The sequence below is a fragment of the Diceros bicornis genome, chromosome 9, assembly GCF_020826845.1.
Source record: "Diceros bicornis minor isolate mBicDic1 chromosome 9, mDicBic1.mat.cur, whole genome shotgun sequence".
NCBI classification, from domain to species: domain Eukaryota; kingdom Metazoa; phylum Chordata; class Mammalia; order Perissodactyla; family Rhinocerotidae; genus Diceros; species Diceros bicornis.
In genome coordinates this window covers 80,704,918-80,730,583 of record NC_080748.1, presented here as the reverse complement: position 1 = coordinate 80,730,583, position 25,666 = coordinate 80,704,918, and the positions used below count along the sequence as shown (strand labels likewise).

General features: G+C 36.1%; 1 long non-coding RNA gene across 1 annotated transcript in view; it reads left to right on the top strand.

The window, feature by feature from the left end:
- LOC131410337 (uncharacterized) overlaps positions 1-25,666 on the top strand; it is a 90,507-nt gene that overhangs the window by 58,054 nt on the left and 6,787 nt on the right. Inside the window, exon 2 of the long non-coding RNA XR_009221229.1 lies at positions 7,582-7,769. This is a non-coding gene — a long non-coding RNA (uncharacterized LOC131410337). The remainder of the gene's footprint in view (positions 1-7,581; positions 7,770-25,666) is intronic.

Below are 25,666 nucleotides of genomic sequence, written 5' to 3'. Positions count from 1 at the left end.
CCATACACTTAAAAAGAGGTTAAGGTGGTAAATTTTGTTGTTTTTTTTACCACAATAAAAAAAATTAAGTAAAAACTTACAGAACTAAAAGGAGAACTAGACAATTCCACAAGTATAATTTGCTATTTTGATATCCGTCCTCAATAATTGATAAAAGAAATAGACAGAAAATCAGTGATGATACAGAAAACCCGAACTCTATCAATCAAATTAACCTAATTGATACTTACAGAACACTCCTCTCAACACCTGCAGAATTCACATTATTTTCAAGTTCACATATAACATTTACAAAGATAGACCATATTCAGGACAATAAAACAAGTCTTAATACATTTAACATAGTTCATATCATACAAGGTATGTTCTCTGATGAATATAAAATTAAAATAGGAATACATAACAAAAAGATCTCTGGAAATTCCCCAATTATTTGGAAATTAAATAACATACTTCTAAATAATCCATGTGTCAAATGAGAAACCAAAATGAAAATTAGAAAGTATTTTGAACTGACTGAAAATGTAATGTATCAGAGTAAGTGAGATGCTACTAAAGCAGTCCTTCAGGTAGAATGTATAGCATGTACAGTACTCAACGTCTATATTAGAAAAAGGCAAGGCCTCAAATTAGTGATTTCACTTTCCAACTTAAGATGCTAGAAAAAGATATACAAATTAATCACAAAATAAATTGAAGAAAGAAAATAATGAAAACCAGAATGGTGGTCAATAAAATAGAAGACAAAAAACAATAGAGAAAACCACTAAGACAAAGCTGCTTCTTGAGAAACTCAATAAAATTGATAAATTTCTGGCCAAAATGATCTGGAAAAAAACAGTAGAACCAAATTATCAAAAAATGGAAGAAGTGACATCATTACAAATACTATAGATGCTAAGAGATAAAAAAGGAATATTGTGAACAATTCAATGCCAAAAGTTTGAACAACTAGAAAAAAATAGACAAATTCCTTGAAAAACACAAATTACCCATATTCACTCAAAGAGAAGTTCTTTAAAGTGTAGTTAAAAACCTTCCCACTAAGAAAAATTCCAGCCCAGTTGGCTTCACTTATGATTTCTACCACATATTTAACAGTTTTTTTATTATTTATTTATTTATTTATTTATTTATTTATTTATTTATTTATTTATTGTGAGGAGATCAGTCCTGTGCTAACATCTGCCAATCCTCCTCTTTTTGCTGAGGAAGGTTGGCCCTGGGCTGACATCTGTGCCCATCTTCCTCCACTTTATATGGGACGCTGCCACAGCATGGCTTGACTAGCAGTGCATCGGTGTGCGCCCGGGATCAGAACCTGCGAACCCCGGGCTGCCGCAGCTGAGAGGGCGCAGTTAACCACTTGCGCCACCGGGCCAACCTCTCTACCACACATTTAAAGGAAAAATTCTGTCCAAATTTTTCTGTTCATTTTGTTCAAACTTTTTAGAAAATTTAAAAGAGGGAAACACTTCCTAACACTTTCTATGAGACCAGCTTTACCTTGATACCATAACCAATAAAAGATATTGCCAGAAAAGAAAACAAGAATAACTTTCTTTAGAAGCAAAGATGCAAAAGTTCTAAAAACTTTCAGCAAATCAAACCCGACAATATGCAAAACAGATAATATATAATAAAGAAGAGGCATATATGCTAGGAATAAGTTCAGCTTAATATTTGAATAGTAGCCAACATGATTTTTTATATTAATAACTTGAATATATTCCTGATAAATACTCTTAGCAGATTAGAATAAAAATATCTCAATCTGATAAATAACATCAAAAACAAACAAAAACAACCTTACAGTGAACATCATACTGAATGGTGAAAGACTGAATATTTCCTTACTAAGATGAAGAACAAAACAAGGACTTCACTCTCACCACTTCTCTTCACCCTTTTTAACGGAATTCCTAGTCAGTAAAATCAGGAAAGAAAAAGAAAAAAGTCACCAAGATTGGAAAAGAAGTTTAACTCTTCATTTATCAAAATTCCAGGCCTTTTGAAGGGTAGAAATTGATAAACATTCTAAAATAAATATAGAAATGAAAGTATCTAAAATAGTCAAAATAACTTGGATAAAGAAGAACAAAGTTAGAAAACTAACACTCTCTGAAAGTAAGATTTATTGTAATGCTACAGTAATGAAGATGGTGATGTACTGACATAAAGATAGAAAAATAGATCAAGATGTTCTGTTCTTGAACATAATAGATGTTCCAGAAATAGACATATGATTTTTACAAAGTTTCACAGACAATTGAGTGAAGAAAGGATAATCTTTTAAACAAATGATGTTGGAATAATTAGATATCCATATGTTAAAAAAAATAAAGATCTCTGATCCATGTTTTGCCCCTATAAAATATTAACTCAAAATTTATCAAAAACTTAAATGTAAAATTAAAAACTATAAGATTCCTAGAAAAAAATGCCTTGTATTTTTTGGTTAGATGCAGATACTTTCACTACTACACCAAAACATGTACAAAAAAGGAATAAATTGGTAAATTCGAATTCATCAAAATCAAAACTTCTACTCTTCAAAAGATACTGTTAAGGGAAAGAAAAGACAAGCCACATATTGGGGGAAAATGTTACCAATTTGTATATCTACTAAAGAACTTGTAGCCCAAATAGCTAAAGAACTCTCAAAACTCAAAAACAAACAACTCAATTAAAAATGGGCAAATGATTTGAACAGACACTTCACCAAAGATATATGGGCAGCGATAAGCACATTAAAAGATTTTCAAAGTGATAGGCATAATGTGATACAACTATGAACCTATTTGAATAGGTACATTACAAAACACTAACCATAGCAATTTTGGTACAGGATATGGAGGGAACTGGAACTCTCATGTACTTCTGGTCTGAATATAAAGTCATGCAGTTACTTTAGGAAACAGTTTGACAGTTGCTTAAAATTGAAGGTTTTCCCTGCAGGAGATGAAAGCGTATGTCCATACAAAGAGTTGCACAGATATGTTCATAGCAGTTTTATTTGTTAATAGCTCAAGTTTGGAAACAGCACAGGTATTAATCAACAGAGGAATGGATATACAGACTGTGGCATATCCATGCAATGAAATACTACTACAGGCAACAATGTGGATGAATCTCAAGAGAATCATTCTGAATGAAAGAAGCCAGACAAAAAAAGAGTACACTCTTTGATTCCATTTATATAAAATTCTAGGGAATGGAAACCTAATATATAGTGACAGAAAGCAGATCCCTTGTTGCCTTGAGATGGAACAGTTAGTTTCAGGAAGGTACAGAAGGGAGGGTTTACAATGGAAACTTTTAGGAAATGTGTATTATCATGATTGGAATGATCATTTTAAGGGATTAAACATATGTCAAATTTATTGAATGGTACACTTTAAACATGTGAAATTTATTATATATCAAATTATTCCTCAATAAGGCAATTAACTAAAAAATAATTTTAAGTACTTTTATGGCAACATTTGGGACTGTGGCTTCATGAACAAGTACTAGAATTATCACTTAAAAATATAATTTTAGCATGTGATAGGATAAAAGGAGAAAATAGTAATTGCTGCAAAATACGTTCCAATGGAGAATTCATAATTCTGCCCACATAACCACAACTTCAGGTTTGTCAATAGAATATTTGGTTTAAGAGTAATAACAAATACTCTTTTAAAGACTTTCATTTGTTCAATTACTGATGCACACATCAAATATTTATGTTTGCTCTCTGAAAGGATGTATGTGAAGACATTATATATTATGTTTGAAAACAAAATCAGACATAAATTCTGTCTTCATGGCCTCATATAGAAAAAGGGCCACAAGATAAGGATGATTAATTAAATTATTTCAAATAATTAAGTTAAATGATGTTTGTAAGATATATTATACAGATCTTGGTATATAGCACATACTCAATAATAGTAGCACGTCATTAATAAAGAGAGAGTATATCACTCTCATAGGAAAAGGATAAATAAAATATGATGGGAATTTAAACACAGAAGAGATTTTAAGCTCTCTTTCTCTTTTTGTGTGTATGTGTGCGTGTGTAGAGGGGTACGTTTGGGGGAAATGTGAGTGTCCAGAATGCTCCATAAATTGGGTGTCTTTGAAAGCTGATTGAAGGCTGCCCTTCATGCAGCATGAGGCTTCAGGTCATACGAAAATGAAGCTGGATAAATAAATGGGAAGAAGTGGAAAAAATGTTCATGTCTGAATTCCATATTTTTCTTTAAATATTATTGATTTCTCCTTCCTCTTCAATGTAACCTTTATTAATAAAGAGAATGAATTAATGAATTAAACTACCAGTTTTATGGCATACACCAAAAAATGGAGATTTGGAAGCTAATTACATATGAGGAGATAGTCACCTGCTCTTTAAAAGAAGAAAAGGAAAACAAAACTAAACAAATATATAATCCATCATATAAAACATATAAGACATCACATAAAAAAGTTCTCCACACCAGGTTTTCTCCTGGCCTCAACACCTTCTTCCTTTCCTCAGTGTACTCCTTCCTTCTCCCACCTTGCTGCCCCAATCCATGGTGAGGTCCATTCAGCGCAGTTTCTACCTATAAACTATAAATGAGGGAGAGATTCACATTACTCTGGGAGTTTGGCTCAGGAAGTTTGGATTAGGTTTAAGGTTATTTTTTACTAGTAAACACTTATAGACGTACCACTGTGTACAAAGCACTGTTCTAGGCACTGGATGGGAAATCCCAAAATACTTTATAAGACTCCTTCATCAAAGGAGACTGCAATATACAAATATGGATGATGGGGATAACAGACCTACATACTTCAAAGAAGTAAAATGCAGGAGAAGAGGAAAGAAGTGCTGAGTATAGCAGAGGCTTCTCTCAAGCTTCTGCAACTTGTGGCTGCCATAATCTCTTTTGCATCTCCCTAGATGCACTTTCTAGATTATATACACCTGTATGGCACTATGAGGTATTTGAGAGATGTTTCATGCTTCTCTTTTTTTAGAACCCTTTTCTAAAAGGTTCAATGTTTGAAAATGGTAGCAAGTGTTAAACAATGAATGCATATGTTAAACCAATTTTCTCTGAATTGTTCATCGATGTGGGTGGGCACTGTTGAAGCAATAGAGTGGTTCAGTTGATAGAAGATCCCTTCCACTTTAAGAGACATGGATGTAGGTCATGAGAGATGGCCAAATTGAAGCACCATCTGTACACTCTCCCCCTGACTTCCTTACTTAACTCCTTTTGAGGTGGAAAGAACTCCAGATAGCATTCCCTCTCCATTGACTCATTCCATAATTTTCTTTTAGGTTAAATTTTCCTGTGTTCTTGAAATCACTTCATTGGTCTTCAGTTTTATAATGCTCTCTTTGGCCAAATACACACAGCCAAAGCGTACTGAAGAGTAAAGCAAAGGGAGCTGTAATACATTTCTTTCAAATTTATCCACACATTCACCAGAATGATATTTCATAGACTTTAATAGTATCATATGGCTTTCCCAATCAAAAGCATGCAGTCACTCTCCATTACAAAGCCTAAGTCCTTAGTATGGCTCCTGGCATCTTTACCTCTACCTTTCTAGGCTTCTTTCCCATAGCCATCACTGTAGCATTCATCGCAGCCATACTGCATTCCTAACACTTCCAGAAATGTATCAAACTCACCTGTGCCTTTGCTCATGCAGATGCCTCACTCCAGGATGCTTTTAGCTCCTTTGTTCATTCTACTCATTCAAGACCTGTCCTTCTAATGTCAGCAAATCTAGAGTACTTCTCTCTCTTCAGGTTGAGTCAAATGCCCCTGTGGTTCCCCTTTCCCAGTGTACCTACTCACAAAGCAACACCTTGTATTGGCATCTGTGCCTGGCACATAGCAGGCACTCAGTAAGTAGTTATCAGACTGAAGTAAAATAAATACTGTCTTTGATAGTCAAGTACACAGCATAGTTTTTAAAACCTAAATAATTTAGCGTGATCATCTGCATCATAAATTGTAAAAATTCACTCTGAAAAGATTGAAAATAAGGTAACCTCTGGTAATGCAGTTCAAATAGGCACCATGAAATAAAAAGGTAATATTCTAAGTATTTTCAAAAAATTCTTCTGGCTTACTAGAGAGACAAGTGTTCTTTCAAAGACCCCAATGGAAAAGGATCTACTTCCAGACACTTGGAGAATGCCCTCTCAAGTCTGGGGCAATGTGTTATCTATAGAAAACAGCATAATACTGTGATGTTGAGATGGGTACCAGTATGAGATTGCCTGCGTGCTAACCATGTGACCTTAGTTGAGTAACATTCTTAGCATTCTTTTTTTCTAATTTTTTATATTATGATAAAGTACACATAAACATAAAAGTTACTGTCTTAATTTTTAAGTGTACAGTTTAGTGGTCTTAAGTACATTCATTTTGTTTTGCAACCATTACCACCATCCATCTCCAGAACTCTTCATCTTGTGAAAATGAAACTGTATACTCTTATAGTTGTATACTCTAACCTCTATAGTTATTAAACAATAAATCCCCATTCCCCCTCATTCCAGCCCCTGGAAACCACTATTCTACCCTCTGTCTCTAAGATTTTGACAACTCTAAGTACCTCATGTGAATGGAATCATAAAGTTTTTTGTCTTGTTTTGGTGTGCTTATTTCACTTAGCAGAATGTCCTCAATGTTCATCCATGTTGTAGCATGTCAGAATTTTCTTACTTTTTAAGGCTGAATAGTATTCCATTATATGCATATATCACATTTTGCTTATGTATTCATCCATCAGTGCACACTTGGGTGACTTCTACATTTTAGCTGTTGTGAATAAGGCTGCTATGAACATGGGTATGCAAATAACCTAGCATTTTTAAACCTTGGATTCCATGCTGCAAAATGAGAGGAATAATAATACATAAAACATTATAGTGTTGAGTGAATTAAATGAAATGATCTATGTAGAGCAATTAGTACTGCTCTGGCACATTGTATAATTTTAAAATATTATTTTTATATTATTTTTATGAAAGTGTTGACTCCATACAATTTAACAATGTACCTTTCCCAGTGCCCCCGGGAGCTGAATATTAAGTGTCATATAGACAAATCCAGTATCAACAGTGAGACCATAGCTACATGTCCACTCAACTGAAACATGTTTTTTTTTTACCTTAATTCTTAGAGTTGTGTCTTTGCATTTTATCTTGTAGAGTGATAATAGGACACATGTTGGAGAGGTCTGGAAAATTACAACTTCCCATGTCTAGCCCTTTATAAGTCTGATCATTTGAGTGCTTGACATCATCTATCTTTCCACTTATCTGTCCCTACAATAATAAAATATGGGATTAAAGTGGCTCTTATCTGTAGAGGAAGAGTGGATATATTTTATATGTCAGTTCTTTAAAAGAGGAAACTCTTTCAGAGCTTCAGAAAGTATCACTGAAGACTAAAAAGAGTGTTTAGGAAGAACATTTCTGAGTAATACCTGCTAGGATTACAATCTTACTGCTTTAAAGTAATTATAATTTTCATCGCAGGATCTATTAAAAAGGCTTTTACCTGACAGTAATTTTTCTTGTAGTTACAGGTCATTGTTAGAAGGAAGGGAAGAAATGAAGACATGAAGGGGAAATGGGACTGTTTACCAAGTGTATCTTCACAAAGAGAGACAAGAAGAAGTGCTGAGTACCTTAATGCCTGCGGAGTATAAATCACTTAAGAGGCATGAGAATTCTGCTCTAGCTTCTCAGAAGCCTGCTCATTCAAAGTGTGAGTACTTAACATGATTTCACTTCACACTCATATTTCTTTATTAGATAGTTTTATTTTAAATCTAATCATAGATTTTATTAACACTCTGGGATACATAACTGTTTTTTATTGTCATTTATGTCATCAAGAATGGAGAGATATGTTTCTTTTTATTCTTACATTATGTTTAAAAAATAGCTACAATTATTGAGCACTTCTAAATGCCAGTTAGCACAAGACATTTAATTTTATATATATCATTGACAAATGTCCTCATGGCAAACAGGAGGGAACATACATGTAAATGTTCCCACTTACACGGTGGAAGAGAGATTTGAAATTATGCAACTTTTCCAAAGTTCCTCCAATATCTATGAAAGAGATAAAGTTAATTGCACATCTATCTTACTTCAAAGCCTATGTTCCTCCCCACCATGCAACACTGCACATTCATGGACATGGAAATTCCCTACATTTCTTAAATAAGTAAAACATTTAAACTTTCTTTTTAAAGAACTTAAATTCTAGGTCCACCATAGACCAAATGAACAAACATAGTCAGAGGTGTTTGCATGTTTGTTTTGGTCTCAAAAGAATCTTTAAACTCTCCTAGAGCCTTGTATACTCAATGAGTATTGTCTGGAGGCTGGATGAATGGTGATATCATTAAGTGAGCCAGGAAGAGAGTAGTAGGAACAAGTTTGATACTAAGTAACATGTTTGACTTCTGAGATATAAAAGAGGCAGAAGGCTTCCTTGAGACATTCAGATAGCTGGTCTTTCATACCCAGTTATGAGGTTGTGTGTCTTCATGTCATGGAAAAAGTTACACTTGAAGAAATGCTATATCAGCAGCGAGTGTTCCATAGTTTCTGAAATTTTGTCAAGTATCATTTTAACTAAAAAAATCATCCTTTTTCCATGGATTTATCCAAAAGGAAATTTATTGCACAAAACAAATATAGCTTCATTTGTAGTCATTAATGTTTGATAGGCAGTTACTGTAATCCATGAATAATCTAAAATATCATTTTAGCCATTTGTTTGAGCTCTCTCATTTGTGAATTTTTTTAAACTGATGCTTCCAGAAGGAGCAAACCTTTCCCCCATCATTATGGAAATACTAATACTGATGTAACTAAAGCTAGATGACAGATTGAGGGAGAAAGAGACAATGTAGGTGCAGTGTGTAACCTGGATAAACAGCCTCTCAATTATCTAGAATTAGCTATAAAAATCTGTTGTTGGCTCCAGTTATGAGAACTAAGATTTTAGACCAAAAATCCTTAATTTGCTTAGCAAGTTGCATATATTTGACAGACTGACTTTTGAAAGGAACTCTAGAATTTCAGTTGAAAATGTTTTTTGAAGTAACTCAATATGGACTAGTGAAGCCAGAGTAAACCACAACATGAAAATCTGGAAGACAGTCTCCAATTTACATTTTCTGCATATGATCTACTTTAATGAGGAAATAAAAATTACAAAGTTAGCTTTATCTAATGGTCTAAAACTTGGTTGTGGAAAGTGTTACTGATGACAAAGGAAATGCTACCTCATGCTGGTGGCAGGGAGCCTTACAGGAATCTAAGTGACCCAGAGCTGAGCAGCTGGTAACCGAAGCCAATCTTGTCAATGGTAACTGTAGTCCATCTTCCCAATTCACCAGAGAAAACACAGCCACACTTTGCTTACAATGTCTGGTGTCAGAAAGACCACACTCTTGGCTCCCATCTCTTTAGGATTGTGGAGAGAAAGTCAAGGCATACATCCAGTATGCCCACCCTGTCAGCTATGGGACAGAAGGAGATGAAGAATGCTGGAAACTATGAATCATTGCTTTCAAGTATTCAGAGGCCAAAATAGGACAAAGGATTTTTTTATGTATAATTATATACAGAAAAAGAAGCCAAAATTATGTATTTCAGTTTTGAATGTGTGGAGATCGGAAAGAAAAATCTGTTCATTTCACATGTTAAACTTTGGGTAAAGACAAGTAAGAAACAATCTATATTAGTATAGTTATTATAAAGACTAATTTACTCCCAAAAGAAAAGCAACTCAAGATATAGTATTAGCAAACAGCCAATAAACACTACTATAAGTAAGATTTAGTGAGAATAAATATAAAGAAGCGTAGGAAATATCAAAGAAGAAATAAAACAGAATTTTCCATAGCTTAAAAATACAGTCACATCAAAAAGAGTTCACTGAAGACCTAACACAATGAAAGTAAAGACACATACCTGGAAATAACACTTGAAATCACAGAAAACACCTGCAAAGAAAAATCTGGTCATCTACAAAAAATCAGACTTCCATCAAAATTCTTCCTAGAAGAGAGGGGCACCTCTGTGGCATTCTTCCCCCAAATCCGTAACCCAAGTCTAATTATAAGAAAATATTGGCTAAGGCAAAATTGAGATATATTTTACCAAGCATCTGGCCACTACTCTTCAAAAATGTTAAGGCCATGGAATGCAGGGAAAGACTGAGGAGTGAAACTGTCTCAGATTGGAGGAGACAAAGGAGACGTGAAGACTAAATGCATGTGGCATACTGGATGGGACCCTAGAGCAGAAAAAAGGACACCAGTGGAACAATTAGCAAAATCTAAACAAAGTCTGTATTTTAGTTAATAGTGTTGTACCAACGTTAATTTCTTAGTTGTGGCAAATGGAATACCAATATGTAATATGATAACATTGGAAAAGTTGGGGGAAACGTTATATAGGAATGCTTTGTACTATTTTTGCAACTATTTTGTAATATTATTTCAACTTAAAATTTAAAATATTCTTATCAGTAACACGGGATGCTCAAAGACAGTAGAGGAACACCTTCAAAATTCTGGAGAGAAATTGATTTTCAGTCTATAGCAACTGTATCAATCCGGTGCGAGGATCAAATCATGGTATTTTCATAATATGAAAAAATTCTGGAAATTTACTTTCACCAACATTTTCTTAGATAATTACTTTAGAATGTGCTATAGTAAAACATAGGCAAAAACTAAGAAAAGTTATTATATGGAATGTAGAGAAAAGTGGAAGCAAAGGGAAAGGGTAAAGGGAAAGCCACGATAAAAACAGTGTAAGAATCAGCCTGTACTTTATATACTTTATAGTCCATACTATATATACATTCTTTGATATATACACATATAAGAACCAGTCTATAATTGAAGTAGAAGATAAATGCCTTCAGGAGTGAGGCTTCTGAAAAAAAATTAAACAAATAAAAATATCCTGATAAAATATTTGTCCAACATCTCCACAGAGATGTTGGACAAATCACTAAGATGATAAAAGGCTATGGTGTAAAAAAAGAAAAAAATGGGGGGCCGGCCCGGTGGCGCAAATGGTTAAGTGCAGGCGCTCCGCTGCCGCGGCCCGGGGTTCGCTGGTTCGGATCCCGGGCGCACACCGACGCACCGCTTGGCAAGCCATACTGTGGCGGCGTCCCATATAAAGTGGAGGAAGATGGGCGTGGATGTTAGCCCAGGGCCAGTCTTCCTCAGCAAAAAAAGAGGATTGGCAGATGTTAGCACAGGGCTGATCTTCCTCACAAAAAAAAAAAAGAAAGAATGAAAATAAAAGGAAGGAAGGAAGGAAGGAAAAAAATGAAAGGGAATTAGAAATTCCAAGACAACCAAAAAGCATAAAAATGAAAATGCTACATAATTATTTCCAGCTTGGCTCTTTAAAGAACAATAGTCACATAGCCACCACACTGTAATCAATGTCATTGATTTTAAGTAACCTGGCACTTAAAGTGGCGTTAAAGCATGAGTGCTCTGACGAGGGAAGCACAGGCGCTGAGAGACCACATAGGAGGGCTACTGAACCTGCACTTTAGTGGTCAAGACGAGCTGAAACCTGAAGACCGCTCAGTCTGCAAGAAGGACACAGCAATGGAGAGGATTTCAATCAGAAGAAACAACATTTGAGAAGGCCCACGAGTAAAAGAAAACATGCTGTGTTCAAGCTATTGAAAGAAATTGAGATTAATGGGAGTAAAAAGTCTAGGTGTGGGGAGGTATTGGGTAAGCGACAAGAAATATGGTTTGAGAGGTATAGGCTGTATCATGGAGGAATATGTATTTTTAAAGTTTTGAACCTATTCTAAGACTAATAACAAAGTGAGTTAAGCAGGAGAGCCACAATTATGATAACACTTTTAGAAAGATGACTTTGAATGCAGTGTGGAGAATGGTTGGAATTGAGAAAGAATTAATGCAGAGAGGAGAGTAATTACTGTAACAAGAAATAGTTTGGCCTACATTAGAAGAGGGCCAGTAGGAAAGTGGAAAAGCAAATGAATATAAAGGGCCCTTAGGGGGAAGCATAGGTAAGATTTAGTGATTACGTGAACTCGGGGAACAAGGAAGACACAGGAGTAAAGAAGGGTATCCAGTTTCTGACCTGAGTCCCTTTGTAGATAGAGGTGCCAATCACTCCACTCAGACAGCGCGGACTAGAGGTGGTGTTAGGGAGGACAGGGCAGAAAAGCCAATGACTCCAATTGTCCATATCTAAAATACCCAAGATGAGATGTAGATCAGGCAGTCGGATTTATGATCTCAAGCTCAAACTAGATACGTGGCCTAGAGATATTTTTGGATAGTATCTGATAATGATTAGTGATTGAACTCATGGCAATGAATATTATATCAATGTTCTTTTGAGAATTGTATGCTTCCACAGCTACCTGATGTCTTTTTTTAATGAAATAAAACAAATAGTAATTTGGAAGTTTCCATAGAGAAAAGTCTGCTACAAATACTCATCTTTTCTCTTTCATTCACAAACCATGTATTAATCACCTACTAAGTGTTTGGAAAACCTTACATGAATAATTCAAGGTGCCCACATATACAAACTGGTAGGGAAGACCCACAAATCTCAACCCACAATCCTCATTGTAATACTAAGAGTTAAACTACCCAATATAGGAATGCAATGTGTTGTGAGGGAACGTGGAGAAACATAGGCAAGGCAAATCTAGGCAGAAATATTCAAATTGGTTGTCATTTCATACTGAGCCAGATTTGCTAAGTATAAACTATATTCTGTTACAGATTTTGATACTTTTGGAGTGGGTCTTCTCTATAGTCGCACCTGCACTGAGGTTGTATTTAACCTACTAGTCTAGAGCATTTGGTTTACAAAAATGTTTAGACCTCCAACAAGAAATACCATAATCCTTAGGAGAATCTGGTTCATCAGTTTATGTACTGCTTAAAACTTGCCTGGGTTGGGGTCTGTGGTGCAGGGATATGAATTGGAGAGCCTGGGGTGGAAGTCGGGGAGGAGCAGCCTTCTGTGAAATAAATTTGCTTATCTGTCTTTGGATGAAATAAGCTTTGGGCAGTAATCACTAAATTTGAATGTCTTATTCTTTTGGACCTAAGGGTATACTTATTTGATTACATCATATCTAATCTTCTAGAATGTTATTAACCTGAGGTTATTGCCAGTATCATATGATGTTTATTGAATAACAGTATGCTCTGATATTGTATATTAAATGAAATAACTAGTGAACTTCCTTTAATTTAATTTATTACCAATTAATTACAAGACAACTTTTATTCAAGGGGTTTTAGATATGGAAGCCGCCAGTAAAGGAATGAGCAGGATGGACGTGTGAGAACACGTAAGTCCATCTGGAGTTGAGAGTTAGGTAATGCCTGGTGATTAACGTGATGAGAGCAGAATGAAGTCAGCTCAGGAGGCAATTTGTTAAAAAGAGAGCCTGACAGGAGAGAAAGGAACTGCTTAAGTAGGCAGGTCAGAGGATTCAGAGAAAGGTGTATGAGAGAAATTGAGGAAAATGGAGGGCTGGCATCACTGGGTGTGGGAATGAGACTAGGAAGATGAAGAATGGACTGATTTGTAAATACAACGAATTTCAAATTATGTTGTGGTAAGAGAAAAAAAGTTAAAAGGATTAAAATGTGTTGGTGTCTCCTGAATTACATTCGTGTCTAGTAATTTGATGTCAAGAATAATGGAGGATGCTCTAGGTTTTGTGTCTGTTTCAGGGAAAGAGTTATGGAGATAATGAAATAAAAATGATAAACAGATATAGATGAAGAGGCTGGTTTTCCTCTTTACAGGAAACAACTGTGAAACTGCTAAAAGAGAAAAAGTTTGAGTTGTTAAAACTTAAATTAAGTCTATAGTAATAAACCATTTTCATACAGAAGAATATGAAATTATCTCCCAGCAAAAAAAAGTTTAAAAAAAAATAACATGCATAAAGACATATAGGATAATAAAGACACTACTATGTTTATTTCCAGTGGACTAGTTTTTACCCACACAGAATCAGAACAACCTCAACTGAGGGAAGGCTTGATTCAGGTAAGAGAGGATTTAGATTGGAAGCAGTAAGATCTAGGAGACATTGACAAGGTAGTATTGAAGAAGACTGGCGGGGGGCTGGCTCTGTGGCCTAGTGGTTAAGTTTGGCATAGTGAGCCTCAGTGGTCCAGGTTTGGTTCCCAGGCACGGACCTACACCACTCATTGGCAGCCATGCTGTGGCAGCAACCCATATACAAAGCTGAAGAAGATTGGCACAGATATTAACTCAGGGAAAATCTTTCTCAAGAAAAAAAAAAAAGAGGAAGATTGGCAACAGATGTTAGCTCAGGGCAAATCTTCCACAGGAAAAAAAAAAAAAGACGCGTGGGCTTTGGAAGGTAATGTGGTTTTGGCTCAAGAATTGTGTCATAATGAAAATGTGGAATTATAGAACTATGGTAATCAGTTATGAAGGTGTAGCCATAGGAATGAAGAGAAATGGTTCAACACAAATCATTTTTTAAAGAAAAAGCATGAACAAGTCGGGATGATATTTAAAAAAAAAAATGGATAAAGAACGATGACTCCAAAATGTACTGCAAGAGCGGCGAATTCATAGCATAGACAGAAATGGATTGTTTTAAAGGGAAGCACGTTTTCGGAGAAAGATGAGTTCAAGTTTGAACACATTGAGTTCGAGGTGATAATCAATTATCCAAGAGGATTTCCCTTTGGACAGTTAGCTGGACAGGAACACCAGACATATAAAAGTAAAGTCAGATTTGCTGAGTAAATTATCATATGTAGAATAAAATGTGGGGCCTCCCACATTTGGGGATAGAAAGACTAGTGAAGTCGTTAAGGGAAAGTTACAAGGAGTGAGACAAGAGGAACTGGGAAATCTGAGATCCATGGAGGCCAAAGTAGGTGAGATTTATAGGAGGCAGACATCATCCAGCTGTGGGAATTGCACAGAGGTCCAAGGATGATGATGGCCGAGGGAAGGCCCATGGCTTGATGCTCAGGTTCGCATTAGTCATCTAGGAGCAATCGAAGGAGATAAGAAATTGGAGCAGCAGAAACCAAGATAGCTAGGGGCTACAAGGGAAGCAGAAGGTAAGGCTTGTCCTTCTGAGAAGGAATACTCAGAAAGTATTTCTCTACATTTCTAGTTTAGGCCAGAAGTCTTTGAGGACATGCTAGAAAGAAAGACGGATTTTTTTAAAAAGATGATTAAATGAGGGGCCAGCCTGGTGTCATAGTGATTAAGTTCGAGAGCTCTGCTTCGGCAGCCCTGGGTTCACAGATTCAGATCCCAGGCACAGACCTATGCACCACTTATCAAGCCATGCTGTGGCAGGCACCCCACATACAAAAAGTAGAGGAAGATGGGGCACACATGTTAGCCCAGGGCCTATCTTCCTCAGCAAAAGAGAGGAGGATTGGCAACAGAGGTTACCTCAGGGCTAATCTTCCTCACACACACACAAAAATGATTAAATGAGCTGGTTGACATATTTGGCAAAGAAAGATTTAGCTTTAGAAGACCAAAAAAATTCAACAGCAATATTTAGCCCCAAAATAGTGTGGCATGAAATGTTTGTCAAATTCCTGCCAAATTTGTAGAGACACTCCAAATTACGGCTTTTTTTTTTTTTTCTGCAATAGCTTGTGTTCACAGTACTCATAGAGCTAAAAAGTATGTCACTGGAATAATATGTATGATTTTATTGTTGAATATTTAACAAAGAATTGGTGAGATCATCATGGGTAGCACCATTAGGAAAGATTTAAATTTAAATTTAATTCATAGTTTTCAAAATAGGAATAAGTGAATCCCTCCTATGAGGTAAAGTGTAGGTACAAATATCAACAAATAAAAACGAGGGGAAAAAGTGGTTTTTAAATTATTCAGTTAAATTACTGATATTTCTTATGTATATTCAAGAAGGGATAGAAAATTACGTTCCCCACATATATCAAGGTGACTCCAGCTCAAACTTTAGAGCCGTCCAAGAACCAATGTCGAAAATTTACTGGGAGAGTTTCTTGTCTCTCTTTGGCCTCTCTGCCTTCCCTCTTTCTCTCTCCTTCTCCTTTTTTTCCTTTCTCTATCATCCTCTCCAACCACCCCCAGTTCTGGGGACTTAGCTCCCTTGAGGTTGCCTCAGAGACTTTCTATCCATAAGATAATGCATCCTTTCTCAGAGGAAGAGCGGGAAGGCGTTTGGAGAAAGGGCCATGAACTTCAGTTCTTTTCCTTGCTTATTTACAGCTTTTGCTTGCTGGTCCCCAGCCAAGGGGCGCAGTGGGGACACTTAGGGATTCCTTCAGAAAACTGGAGTATACGTATGCTCCAGTCCAGAGAGAAAACCGTCATCCAACACAAGCTGTTCAACATACCTTCCCTGTCCTAGGTTCCACCAAAGTCTTGTTTCCAGTTACAAATACAAAAGCTCATTGCAGTGCTCTTACCAGTTTTGTGGATTTTATTTATAGCTCAGAAAGTTGCTGAACAGTGTGAATGGCTATTTGGGAGAAAAGAGAAAAAGGACCTACCGAGAAAATCTGAAAATGTTTCAGAGAAGAATCAAATCCACTGTACTTTGATTCTTCCTTTGGAAAAGACAAAGAAGTTACAATCTTTTGCCCCGGCCAGGGTGGCTCCTGGGGTGTCAGAATTTATCCATATCCCTTCTCATAATAACTCATTGCATTTATCACCAACATGCACAGTGTTTATCATGCTTCTACTCAAGCGCTAGGCTATTTTCTTTTTTTCCATTGAAGTGGCTTTTAAACCTACAGCATTCTATCATTACATATTTGTTAAGGAAACTAATGTGATTTAAAGGGCCACCACAAACTCACTGGGAAACAGATTAACAAACAGTTTGTTTCCATGACATGTGGATATCTCCTGAAAGAACATTTCTTCCATAGAATTAAAGGCTTCTCTCATGTCTTGGAAAGGTGATTTCCCCTCAAATGGGTGAAATAGTTATATGTATATTGTATAAAAAATAAGTAAATACAACAAAATAGGCATAGGAAATCTAACAATTTAAAACATTCCTTATTTATTCTATATGCTCATAGAGTGTCCCCAGGATTTTGTGATAATAAGAAAACCCTTAATTGAGTGTCTTCTGTGTACCAGACACTCGAGAACCCTGTGATGTTGTCCAGATTTTATTAAACACAATCTTTTTCTTATTCAGTGCCAAATCCCAAGGATTTTTCAAGCCACTCTGGTGTTGCAGGAGATCTGATCCCCATTAATGTGTCAAATATGCATACGTTATGTAAGCATGTGTGTATACATACACTGACACGCATCTTTTGCATTTGTAATTTTTTTTACCCTGTTGCCTCATAAAAGATTAAAATGGAAGATTAGACTCCATTCAGAATTTCACAATGCCTCAATAATAAATCAGTTCTCATCATCTGAAGAACAATATTTCAGAACTATGAGGTGGGATAAAAGCTGATTTGAGATTCATACCGTTGTATACCTACTCTAAAAAAAAAGAACAGAAGCAATTTACACATCTGCAAATCTCAGGAAATTTGCATGATTTGGGCACATGAAGCCATTTTAGCACAGAAATTCCTTCCTTTCATCTCTAAACCCTGTCGAAAGGATACAAACATGTTTTTTGCAGATGATGTGAATTATTGGCTGGCATAAATAGCAACACATAGTAATGCTTCAGAAATGTGTTTTTTATTGAGTGAAGATGGCATACAGAAAAAATATGTAGGAAAAATCTTATTTTATGAGAGCTGAAGATATGGAATTGGATATAGTATTTTTCTGTATGTGCTATAATTGACATTAAAATTGCAGGTTAATCTTTGTTGTCCACTTGGTTGAGACATTTCTTATCAAAGATGATAAGATAATTAAATAATTAATAACTAAGAAAACCTGGAAATTGTTTACTAGACCTTCACAATCTATATTAAATGAGACAGCCTCAAAGGTAAATATGGATTATTACCTACTAAGTGAAACTATTAGAAGTTAATTTTATTTTTAAAATATCATGAAGTGTTTTATAAAATGAACTCAATTAGATTTTCTGTTAAATGACTACATTAGTCAAAGTTATTATAAATAGTTTCCCTAAGAGTGGAATTTTTTTACCATAATTCAAACAATCTAAGAACTATAAGCTATAAACTGATGTACCAAGTGCATGAGCTAGAAAAGACCTTAGTGTTCATTTGGTTCAATGATTCTTTTACACATGGAAACTGAGCCCCCAAAATTCCAATGGGTGATAAAAGGTCACACATCACGGTTGTGATGAAGCCATGCCTAAATCAAGTAGTTGTAATTCTTTCGACCCACCATCTACTGGTCTTGCTTAGATAGTCTTAGATACTGTACTATCTCTTTAAGACAATAAAGTGAAACTTTGAATATTGGCACTCTGTCGGACCCAGGTTCTTGGTCTTGAGGAGTATTTACTCCAGGAAGCATCTCACAGGTAAAGACTAGTCTTGGGTGCAGCAACTGGGAGTAAATGGAATAAATAGTTCAGCTGATATAAATGCAAGAAAGTCTGATGTGATCCAAAAAATTTTTTCATTTCAATTTGTTGTAGCTGGTCTAATTGGCTCTCTGAATGACAGGAAATTTAGAAATGCTAAATCTGTTATTGTTTTTTGCCTCTTAGTTCACTACAGTGAATCAAAGTATTGGACTGTAAAGCTTCATGAAGAGGTACAGATGGTTTTATTATCTTACCCCAGGACTTGCATCATATCTAGGGCATAATGAACTCTATCATGTTCTCTCTCTCTCTCATGCACACACACACACACACACAGATGTATACATATATATATATATATATATATATATATACACACAGACATATACATAATGAATAAATAGTTGAATGTATATGGAAATGATTAAATGGGTAAGGTAGTTATGCCTGAGGGCTACAGTAAAACCTAAGGACATGCACAGACTTGTCAAAACGCCCTGGAATTGAGTAAAAATATTTGAGGTAAAATTTAAGATCTTCTACAACCCAATAATTTCACTCCATGGTATTTATACAGCAGAAATATATAAATATGTGCACAACAAGACATGTACAAAATGTTCATGGTAATGTTGTTTGGAATAGCCCTATTGGGAAACAGTCCAAATGTCCATCAATGAGAGAATGGATGAATTGTAGTATATCTCTAGAATGGAATTCTATAAGGCAATAAAAATGAGTGAACTATTGCTACACCCAACAACATGGATGAAACTCAAAACTTCTTGAATGGATAAAGCCAGAAAGAAAAGGTTGCATTCTGTGTTAGAACATTTATTTAAAACTCAACCACAAGCTTAACTATAGTATGATGATAGAAGTCAGATAGTGGTTTACCTTTAGGGGTTAGTGTAACTGAGAAGGGGCCCGGAGGAAACTTCTAGGATGATGATGATATGTTATTTCCTGATCTGGTTCTAGCTACACTGATGGGTTTACTTTGAAAAATGTATCAAGCTGATTGTGTACTTTCTGTGTGTTTACATAAAAACTTCAAGGTCATTGACTTCATGGTTATGTGACCTTGGACAAGCTACCTTCCTTCTCTGTGCCTCAATTTCCTCATCTAGAGAATGGGGAAAATAATACTTACCTGTGAGAGCTGACATGAAGATTAGATCAGCAAGTGGAATAAGTGTCAAGTCACCTGGAATGATGCCTGGAGCGTGTGCTCAGTATGTGATTGGAGAAACAGTTGGTTTCACAAAAAACGGGGCACTAGGGGAAGAACTGTGATTACTTAACAGTCTTTTTAGGCCCACCTGCGGTTTGTGGATAGTGATTATCACTAATAACACCTTCATATGGCCTGAAATAGCTATGAAACAGTGTCAAATTAACAAACAGTTAGTAGCTATGATTCTAAAAGTCTCTGAGGTATATTGATTGATATTTTAAATCTGATTTATTCACTCATTCATTCATTAAATCTAAGCATCTGTGAGGGTCCACCATGTAGTATGCAGTGCACTGAGGGTTGGGATTACCAAGATCAACAAGAACTAGTTCCCGCCACTAAAAAATATGTGAAGTCCTATAAATGGGAATACAGACAGATAAAAAATGGACTATAGCGAAATATATAAAAGAGTAATTATGATAATCTCAGAAGTTTTTGAGCACCAAATGAGATACTTAACTGGCTTAAGGGTGTTTAGGAAAAAATCCATGTGCTGAAATCTTTTTCTTCAAGATTGATTGATTGATAACTGTCGGTAAAGATGTTGGGAAATAACATAAAATTTATCTATGGTAACTTGGTATGGTAATGGTAAATTTACCATTTATGTTGGTAAATAACATAAAATTTACCATATTAATAATTTTTAAGTGTACAATTCAATAGTGTTAACTATCTTCACTTATTGTACAACAGATATCCAGAACTTTTTCATCTTGCAAAACTGAAACTCTGTACCCATTGAGCAATAACTTCCCATTTCCTCCTCCTCTCAGCCCCTGACAACTACCATTCAGCTTTCTGTTGCTGTGATTACTTTAGATATCTCAATAAGTGGAATCAAAATTTTTGTTTTATTTTGTCATTAAGAGGAATGTTGAGATTCCTCACTTCACATCAATCCATATTCACCATTACTCTGATATTTATAGTTTTCAGGTGTTGGTTTACAAAAACGTTAGCTAAATCTAAGAGTTCTTGCACTTTGTTGGATTTAGGGGAGAAATCTGGATTATTGGCTAACGTTTCAGTGTGAATTAAGGAGGACTGCCGTATTCTCCCCCACCTATCCTCTTGGTGCCTTTTTCAGAAACACAGTGCCGGGTAGATGCACCATAAGCTTGATTCATTTTTGGTGTGGGGAGGATTACACCAGCAGGAAGAACTCAGTGGACTATTCCCCAGCTCCTTTGCTCCCACGGCATCTCTTTACTGCTCTTTCCTGATCTCACAACTGAGAACAATGGCAGTTAAACAATTTTAGCAGCAGAAGCTTCTTTTACCTAAAGCAAAAGTTGCACACATAATCACATTATCACACAACTTAAAATGTGCAAAAATAGCATCTTATTAGCATTTTTATAAATCAAATTTATAAAATTAACTTATTTCAAAGTCAATCAATATAAATAGAGATTAATGCCAGTGATTTTTAATGTGCTGAAATTTGGTTTATAACTCATTTGGGGGGGACATAATGTATTTAATTATACTTTTAAGAATATTGCTTATATATAAAAATATTGAATAAAAATTTGAAGACACCTTAAGAGTAGTTGTGAAAAGAGTGGTTGTGAACATTTAGAAATGACAGACACATTTTAAGGGCAGAGTAGGAGTTTATTTATGTAAAGAAGAAGGCAATGCAGCTAAAGGAGTAAGAAAGAACTGAGTGGGCACAGAGTACTGTAAACAGCTGTTAGGTTGTTGGTGAAGCTAGGTCTCTATCTTGAGGACCTGGCTGGATAGTAGTGTTACCAAATGAGAAAAAAAAAATTAACAGGGGAAATCCACTTGAGGGAAAATAAAAAGTTTAGTTTGTACAGGTATGGGTTGAAATGCACATGGGAAATTGAGGTGGGGATATTTAGTAGGCGATTGCATAAGTGAGCTTGAACCTTGTTTTAAGCCTTTAGATATTAAGCCTAAAACTGATTCTCAACATTGTGCATTAGGGAACTTTTAAAAATTACCAAAGCTCAGGCCCAACTTCAGAGCAATTAAATCAAAATTTTTGTGGATGTGGCCTGGACATGGTTTTATTTCTTTATATTTTAATTAAAACAAAACAAAACAAAACAAACCTCTCCAGGTGATTATATGGTGCAGGCAGCTTTGGGAACCATTGGTCTACAGTTAATGCTATAGATTCACATGCATACTGGTTGTAGTTGAAGTCATAGGAATGGATAAGATCAACCAGGGATTACGTGTTACAGCCTCATGTCTTCCATTTGCCCTTCAGGTCTGGCCTCTACCTTGGAACACTGATTTGAGTGGACTGTATCCATGGGCTCTCCTGCCCTCTGGCTTTTGCTGAGTCCATCAGTGGGAGACGTTGAGAGAAAATCAGGAGATAGAAAGAAAATGAAAACATATTTATTTCCTGAACTCCCTCCCCACTGGGTCAATGAATCACCAAAGGTTGAGTGTAACTCTATTAAGCACGGCTCCAGTAGATGGGCTTCTTCATTCAGCTCCCTCTGGGAGTCCTATAACCTCTAATTCATTGAGCTCCTTCAGGCCTAGGGATGATGAGGTCTCCCTATTGTTGCTAGCCCCACAGTTCTCAAGTTTTCTCTGTTGATTTCCATAAACCCTGCCTACCCCTTTGTAAATAGTACCTTTATTAAACTCTCCTCATTAATAAGAAAGACGTGGCAGTGTGCCGTCTGTTTCTTGCCAAGCCCCTGGCTGATAAGGTAGCATAAGAAAAGTTGTGGGCTGAAGATGGAATCTAGGAGAATGATGAACTTCAAAGGATGAGTCAAAGAAGAAAAGCTCAGGAAAGAGAGAAAAAGGGAGAGCCAAGAGTAATGAGGAAGACCAGGAGAGTTTATGGTGATAGAATCAGAGGGACTAGGGAGTTTAAATGTAGTGACAGAAAAGCATCCATCATATTGGAAAGGTCATGAAAGGCTTCTTCCTGAGAAGTTTTGTGATGTGCAGACAGCAAAAACCAGATGACAGTGAACCAGGGCATGAATGCAGGTGAAGAAGTGAGGACTAGTTATTTGACAAATTTGGTGACAGGAGGAAGAAAGAGTTTGGAATTTATTAAAAAGAAGATTTAAAGTTAATCAACTTATTGATATCGTAGAACATTTTTCATAAACACTATGTTCTATCTCCAGTGGTTATGATAGAATACTAGTAATATCATCAAGAGACTTTGCAGATGTGTGTGCAATATACATAATTTGTGCTCTTAAGGCTTAGATTTTTGTAAGCCACTCAAGCAAGAACACCAAAGAATTAAGTCTTGGTTTAAAAATGAGCAAAGACATAAAAACACAAAATACAGAAGATGTGCAAATAACATCCATCCTATCCTAGCTATTCGGAAATGATTCCTGGATTAAGTCAGGTCATCAGAGACCTTCATATATGGACATCATTTAGTCCCATCCTGTTTTCTTTACCCAAAAAAATGTTTTTCTAAGTTGGACTCTTCAATGATATTGCCTTATCTGGAAGGATATTTTAATAAACCCCCATAAGAAGATGTTTTCAAAGATAGTCTTTAGATCATACAGTGTCTTCCTTAGGAGAGTAAATCTGAAAATTATTTTCTTTAGTATTTATAGCAGGCCTCTTTCGTTTCACATCAACTGGCTAGCTTTTCACCCAGGGACTGTGCTTTTGGTAACTGCTTGTGTTTACCAGTTCCCTTCCACTGCCAAAAGTTTACAGTTGACCTTGAAGTTCCTTTTTAGGAAGGTCAATGACTTCATAGGCAAATTTTGTGGATTAACTTTGCTCCTGGCTTCTTACTTTTTAAACTTCATTTCACATGCCTTTTGTTCCTGATTTTTTTTTTTTTTTTTTGCTGAGGAAGATTCCTCCTAAGCTAACACCTGTGCCAGTCTTCCTGTATTTTGTATGTGGGTCGCTGCCACAGCATGGCCACCGACGAGTGGTGTAGGTCCATGCCTGGGAAGTGAACCTGAGCCACCGAAGAAGAGTGTGCTGAATTTAATCGCTAGGCCATGGGGCTGGACCCCTCCCGATTTTTTTAAACACATTTTATTTTGCTTCTTTATCCATTAAGCAAGCTATTTTTTTCTATTTTTAGGAAAAGTCTAAATTTAAAGGCATAAATAAACAAAACTAAGAATATGAAAGACAATGAAAACTATCAAGTCCTAGACACACATTGTTTGGTTTTGTGTTTTGGAACTGTGTGCTTTTTCTCCCCTACCTGTTTTCCCATGATTACTTTCCAATCCATCACAACTTAAGTCACACCTGAGGCTGAATTTGAACATCACCAAGTGAAGTGGAGAACTGGCAATTTCCTTGATTTACTTTCATCAATCAAAACAGTCAATCTTGATAATTCAGCCTGCTAATTTAACTTTGTCTACGTTGATGAAATTAACTGATCCATTGCCAAATCCCTCCTCCTCCTTTCTCCCTTTGCTTTAGAGAATTCCAAAAGAGAGAAAGAAAGAAGGAAAGAAGGGAGGGAAGAAAAAATTAGCTTTTCTGTTCAGCTTACAGATACTTTTTTAAGATCTGGGTAAAAAACAAATGTAGAGTTATTTGAAACTTTGCTGAATTTTTTTACTATGGACTATGGACATATGCTAGTCAACTGAACTGTCACCATAATATGGCCCAGTGGATAAGAGAATAGACTCTGGGAATAGAACTAGGGGGCCCTACTCCAGAGCTAGTGTGTGTGTGTATGTGTGTGTGTGTGTGTGAGTATGAGTGTAAGATCCATTGATCCTTCACAACAATTTGCTCTTAATGAAAGAACATATATAAATTCATATAACATGGATACCATTAGTCCAATTTCAAGAGAGATAAAGCTAATGTTAAGGTAAGCATGAGAGGTTGTCTGAGATGGACAGGGACCTAGAAGGCTGGTAAATCATGGAATGTGGTCATCAGCTATAAGCATTGACTGGTTCATCACTGTCAGGAAAGATGCTGTCAGTGAAAGATTTTGAAATGGGAAAAAAGAAAAGAAAAAACAGCTTCCCGTCTATTGCAGGGAAACCTTTCAAGTTATCTGTTTTAATAGTTTTTCAAACTAGGTAGAACTCCATAAGTTGTAATAGCTGTAAAAGTGACACCTGTCTATAGAAATGGAAATGAATTCTGTCTCTGGAAGGGACAACTGATTCCTGGACACCTCTCTCATCCACGCACATATCGCCATGGAGAAAGTCAGTTTTGCATCTATTTGTAAATTCATTTCAGCTTTTCTGATTTACTTACGTAAGGGAGAAAAAGTAATTTTCCCTCTACCCTTCTAAGTTCTTGGCTGAGACTCTACCCTGTAATAAAGACAGATTAACAGGAGAAAAACTAACAGAAGATTAATAACATGAATACTTCCTGTATACATGGGAGATACCCAGGAAAAGTGAGTAACTCTCTGAAATGGCCCAAGCCGTCGCTTTTAATACCATCTTCAACTAAAGATAAAGGAAAGATGCTGGGATGAGGGTGGGGGGAGCAGTTAATAGGAGGTGACCAGGAAAAGCACAGTAAACCAGGGCAAGGTTGTTATACAGATCTAAATCATTGCCTTCTCCATTGATAAGAATTTCTAGAGATTTAATCATCCTTCTCTTCTTGGTGCAGAGAGGGAGAACCCTTACCGATGGAGATTTCTCTTATAAATGTAAATGTCTCTTACAAAAGGGAAGCTAACACTCTGTTTTCAGAGATTCTCCTGTGTCTACAGCCTCTCAAAAATAACCAGTAGGGGCCGGCCTCATGGGGTAGTGATTAAATTAGGTGCACTCTGCTTTGGCGGCCTAGGTTTGCGGGTTTGGATCCCAGGTGCAGACCTACACCACTCGTTGGCCATGCTATGGCAGTGACCTACATACAAAATAGA